This window comes from Vulpes vulpes, chromosome 3 (genome assembly GCF_048418805.1).
Source record: "Vulpes vulpes isolate BD-2025 chromosome 3, VulVul3, whole genome shotgun sequence".
NCBI lineage: Eukaryota > Metazoa > Chordata > Mammalia > Carnivora > Canidae > Vulpes > Vulpes vulpes.
The window spans coordinates 74832414-74838584 of NC_132782.1; positions in this window are offsets into that span (position 1 = coordinate 74832414).

Genomic DNA, 6171 nt, shown 5'->3' on the forward strand with positions numbered 1-6171 from the left:
CTTCTGCAGATGGAGTTTTGAACATACTCACTAGAGATGTTTGTCAGACACTCGTGCGATGCAACTGGAAAAATTCAGGCTTGGAAGGTATGTCTCCAGGTGCAGTAGAACAGTATTCATGGAACCTCCTCATTGAGAATGCTCTTACATTATCACACCAATAAGTATGCAGCTAGTTGAAAGATAGCTTAAACCCTAACTCTAACCCTAAGCCATAACCCTAACCCTAACCTTAACCTTAACTCTCACCCTAACACTAACCCCAACCATAAACCTAACCTTAACAGAAACCCTAACCCTAACCTTAAACTCACCCTAAACCTAACCCTAACCCCTAACACTAACCCTAACCCCTAACCCTAACCCTAAAACTACCCTAACCCCTAACCTTAACACTAAATCTTAACCCTAACACTAACCCTAACCCCTAACCCTAACACCTAACACTAACCTTAACCCCTAAACCTAACCCTAACCCTAACGCTAACACTAACCCCTAACCCTAACCCTATCCCTAACCACTAACCCTAGCCCTAACCCCTAACCCTAACCCTAACCCCTAGCCCTAACCCTAACAACTAACCCAAACCCTAACCCTAACCCTAAACACCCTAACCCTAACAATCCTAACAGTAAGCCTAACCCTAACCCCTAACCCCTAAATCTAACCCTAACGCTAACCATAACCCCTAACCCTAACCCTACCCCTCCCTATACCCCTAACCCTAACCCTAACGTTCACCCCTAACACACTAACACTAAACCCTAAACCCTACCCTAACCAATAAACCTAACCAACTAACACGAATCCTACCCCTAAAACTTACCCTAACCATAACCCAAACCTAACCCTAACCCTAACCCCTAACCCTAACCTTAACCCTAATCCTAACCCTAACCTTAACAACTCTACCCTAACCCTAACCCTAACCACCCTAATTCTAACCCTAACAACCCTAACCCTAACAACCCTAACTCTAAACCTGACCTTAAACCAAACCATAACCCCTAACCCTAACCCTAACCCTAGCACTAGCCCTAGCCCTACCCTAACCCTAACCCTAACCCTAACCTTAACCTAACCCTAACCATAACCCCTAAATGTAACCCTAAACCCTAAACCTAACCCCTAACCCTAACCATAACACCTAAACCTAACCCTAACCCTGTAACCCTTATACTAACCCTCTAACACTAGTCCTAACCCTAACCATAAACCTTAACCCCAAACTCTAACCCTAAACCCTAACCCTAACATTAACCCAAACACCTAACCCAAACCCTAACCCCTAACCCTAACACTAACACCTAAACTAACCCTCACAACTAACCCTAACCCCACACTGACCCTAACACCTAACCCTAACACCTACCCCTAACCTTAACCCTAACCCCTAATCCTAACCCTAACTCCTACCCCTCCTAACCCAAACACCAAACCCTAACCCAAAAAACTAACACTAACCCCAAACCCTAACCGTGACTCCTAACCCTAAGTCTCACCCTAACCCCTTACCCTAACACCTAACGCTAACCCTAAACCAAACCCTAACCCATAACCCTAACCCTATCACTAACCACTAACCCTAGCCTTAACCCCTACACCTACCCCTAAACCAAACCCCTATCCCTAACCCAAACCCTAACACCTAAACCTAACCCTAAAACTAACCCTAACACCTTACCGTAACCATAACCCTAAACCTAACCCTTAACCCTAACATCTAATTCTAACCCTAAACCTAATAACCCTAAGCCTAACCTTAACAACACTACCCTAATCCTAACACCTAACCCTAACCCTAACCTAAACCCTACCCTTAACCCTAACCCAACCCTAACCCCTAACCCTAACCCTAACACCTAGCCCTAACCCTAACACCTAACCCTAACCCAAACCCAAACCCTACCCCTAACCCTGACTGTAACCCTAACACTAAACCAACCCTAACCCTAACCCTAAACCTTAACCCTAACCCTTAACTCCTACCTTCACCCTAACCCTAAACCTAACATTAACCCCTAACCCTAAACCTAACGCCTAACCCTAACAACTAACCCTAACCCCTAACACAACCATAACACCTAACCCTAACCAGCTAAGCCTAAGGCTAAGCCTAACCCTAACCCTATCCCTAACCCTAACCGAAACACTAACCCCTAACACTAACACTAACCCTGTCCCCGAACGCTAACCCTAACCCTAACCCCTAACCCTAAGCCAAACCCTAACCCCTAACAATAAACCTAAAACTACCCATAACCCTAAGCCTAACACTAACACTAATGCCGAAATCAAAACGTAACCCCTAACCCTAACCCTAACCCTAACACCTAAAGGTAATCCTAAAAACCTAACACTAACCATAACACCTAACCCTAACCCTAACCATAACCCTAACCATAACCATAACCCTCTAACCCTAACACTAACTCTCTAACACTAACCCTAACCCTCACACTAAACCCTAACCCTAAACCCCAAACTCTAATGCTAAACCCGAACCATAAAGCTATCCCAAACACCTAACCCTAACCCTTAACCCTAACCCAAACACCTAACCCTAACACCTAACAAAACCCTAACAACTACCCCTAACACCTAACCCTAACCCTACCCTAACCCTAACCCTAAACACCCTAACCCTAACAAACCTAACCCTAACCCTAACAACCCTAAACCTAACCCTATCCCCTAACCCCTAAAACTGACCCTACCGCTAACCATAACCCCTAACCCTAACCCTACCCCTCCCTCTACCCTTAACCCTCACCCTAACCCTAACCCCTAACCCTAACACTTAACCCTACCCTAACCCCTATCCCTAACCCGAAAACCTAACCCTAAACCCAACAAATAACCCTAACAACCCAAACCCTAACAACCTTAAACCTAATCCTAACCCTTAACCCTAAAACTAACCCTAATGCTAATCCTAAACCATAACCATAACCCTACCCCTCCCTCTACCCCTATCCTAACCCTAACGCTCACCCGTAACCATTACGCTAACACTAAACCCTAAACCTACCCTAACCTCTAAACCTAACCTAATCCTACCCCTAAATCCTAACCCTAACCCTAATCCTAAACCAACCGTAATCCTAACCCTAAACCTAAACCCTAATCCTAACCCTCACCCTAACCCCTAACCCTAACAACAAACCCTACCCTAACCCCTACCCCTAACCCAAAAACCTAACCCTAAACCTAACAAATAACCCTAACACCCTAAGCCTACCACTAACCGCAGCAACCCTACTCCTAACCCTAACAACCCCTAAGCTAACATTAACAACCCTACCCTAAACCTAACCTTAAATCTAACACCCTAACCCTAATCTCCTAACCCTAACCACCTAATTCTAACAATCCTAACCCTAACCCTAAACCCTACCCCTAACCCTAAACCTAACAACACTAAGCCTAACCTTAACAACCCTATCCTAAACCTAACCCTAACCCCCTAACCCTAACCCTAATCTCCTAACCCTAACCCTAACACCCTAACCATAAAAACCCTAACCCTAACCCTAACAACCCTACCCCTAACCCTAACCCTAACAACCCTAACCCTAACCCTGACCCTAACCCAAACCATAACCCCTAACCCTAACCCTAACCACTAACCCTCACACTAAACCTCAAACACTAACCGTAACCCTAAACCCTAACCCAAACCCTAACCCCTAACACTAACCCTAAATCTAACCCCTAACCCTAACCTTAACCTAACCCTAACCATAACCCCTAAATATAATCCTAAACCCTAAACATAACCCCTAACCCTAACCATAACACCTAACCCTAACCATAACCCTAACACTAACCCTAACAAACCTAAACCTAACCCTAACCCCAACCCTGTAACCCTTATACTAACCCTCTAATACTAGCCCTAACCCTAATCCTAAACCTTAACCCTAACCCCCAAACTCTAACCCTTAACCCTAACCCTAACCCCCAAACTCTAACCCTAAACCCTAACCGTAACCCTAACCCATACCCTAACTCTAACCCTAACCCATACCCTAACCCGTACCCTAAACCTAACCCGTACCCTAACCCCTAACCCGTACCCTAACCCTAGGTTTAGGTTAATCCTAAACCTTAACCCTAACCCCCAAACTCTAACCCTAAACCCTAAACCCTAACCCTAACCCTAACCCATACCCTAACTCTAACCCTAACCCATACCCTAACCCGTACCCTAAACCTAACCCGTACCCTAACCCCTAACCCGTACCCTAACCGTAACCCTATGTTTAACCCTAACCCGTACCATAACCCGTCCCCAATCCCTAACCCTAACCCTAAACCTAGCCCAAACCCCTAGCCCTAATGCTAACCCATAACCCTAACCCTGCCTTAACCCCTAACCCTAAACTCTAACCCCATCCCCCACTCTAACTCTAACCCTAGTCCCTCCCCCTATCCCCTAACCCTCAACCCTATAACCTATATGGAACATAACCCTAATCCAGACCCTAACTCAGTTTCCTAATCCCTAATACCATACCTTAACTCCTAACTCTTGACCCTTACCCCATCCCTCATCCTAACCAGTAACTCATACACATAACCATGATCACTAACCCATAACCACCTATTGCTCACCCTAAACCCTAACCCTACTCTCAATTCTCCCCTTTCACTTACCTTGTCGTTCTGAGTAGCCCCTGCGGAGGTGGATGTGACTCCGAACAGCGCCTCCAGGGTCCTCCAGCGGGTCCGGAGGAGACCAGGCTCCTGTCATGGCGGACGTGGCCCCATGATTTCCTGAGTCATAGACAGCGGGTCCTGAGGACGAGGGGGGGTCCTGTCACTGTGGAAATGCCTCACACCCTCCGGAAGCCTCCCCCCGGGTCCTGAGGGGGCTGCGGCTCATCAGCGTGGTCGCGTCCCCACGTCCTCCTCAGGCCTCCCCAGCAGAGGCGGGCTCCTGTTAGTGCAGGCTGACGAGGCCTACTGCGCATGCGCGCCCCCTGGGCGGGACCGGGGCTGGGGCGCCCCTGCGGGAGGCTCAGGCGCTGCAGGAGGCCGTGCAGGAGGCAGAGTCCCAGAGCCCCAGGCTGCACCTGCCTCCTTCCAGGCTCCAGCTGAGGCCTGTGAGCTTCAGAAACGTCTCACTGAAACGGAGCCCAACACCCGGCTTCCCCAGAAATACTTAAGGACAAGGAATTGGAGCCCACAGGATGCGAAATGAAATGTGGACCAGACTTTTACGATGTCCTGCAAAACTCACTCAACTCTCTTCCACTGTGGGTGGGACCGTGGGCTGCTGCAGCCGCCCTGGAAACAGTGTGGAGGCTCCTCAGGAAGTTACAAATAGAGCCGCCCTGCGACCAGCAGGTGCACAACCTGGAGCACACTCCGAAGATACAGATGCAGTGAGACTTGGGACACCTGCACCCCAATGTCCACAGCAGCCGGGTCCACAGTAGCCACACTGTGGGAGGAGCCTCGGTGCCCTTGGGCAGATGATGAATAAAGAGGATGGGAGACAGATGATGGTCATAGATGATAGATAGATGATAGGAATGGTACTCAGCTATCAAAGAGAAGGAAATCTTGCCATTTGCAATGACGTGGATAGAACTAGAGGGATCATGTTAAGTGAAATAAGTCAGTCAGGAAAGAAAATTACCGTATGGTGTCATTCATAGGTGAAATTAAAGAAGCAAAGCAGATGGACATCTGTGAAGGGAAGGAAAAACGAAAAACAAGATGAAAACAGATGGAGGAAAAAGAGACTCAATCACAGGAAACAAACTGAGGGTCGCTGGAGGGGAGGGGAGTGGAGGGACAGGGTAACTGGTAGACAGGCATGAAGGAGGGCACGTGATGTCATGAGCCCTGGTGTTATCTCCAACTGGTGAATCCCTGAATTCTACCTCTGAAGGTATAATACACTATACTGTTCATTAATTGGGTTTAAATTAAATTAAGTTTAAAAAATCAGTTGACTAAAAAAAAAAATCAGTTGACTGTATCAGAGTGCATTTTCTTCCAGGCTCTCTATTCTGCTCCTTCAGCTGATGCCAGAACCACACCCCTGTGGGTTTTGTTTGTTTAAGTAGGCTCCATGCCTCATCCACAGCCCAGCACAAGGCTAAAACTCATGACCAGGGCTAGATCAAGACCAGGGGTGAGGTCAGGAGTCAGATGCT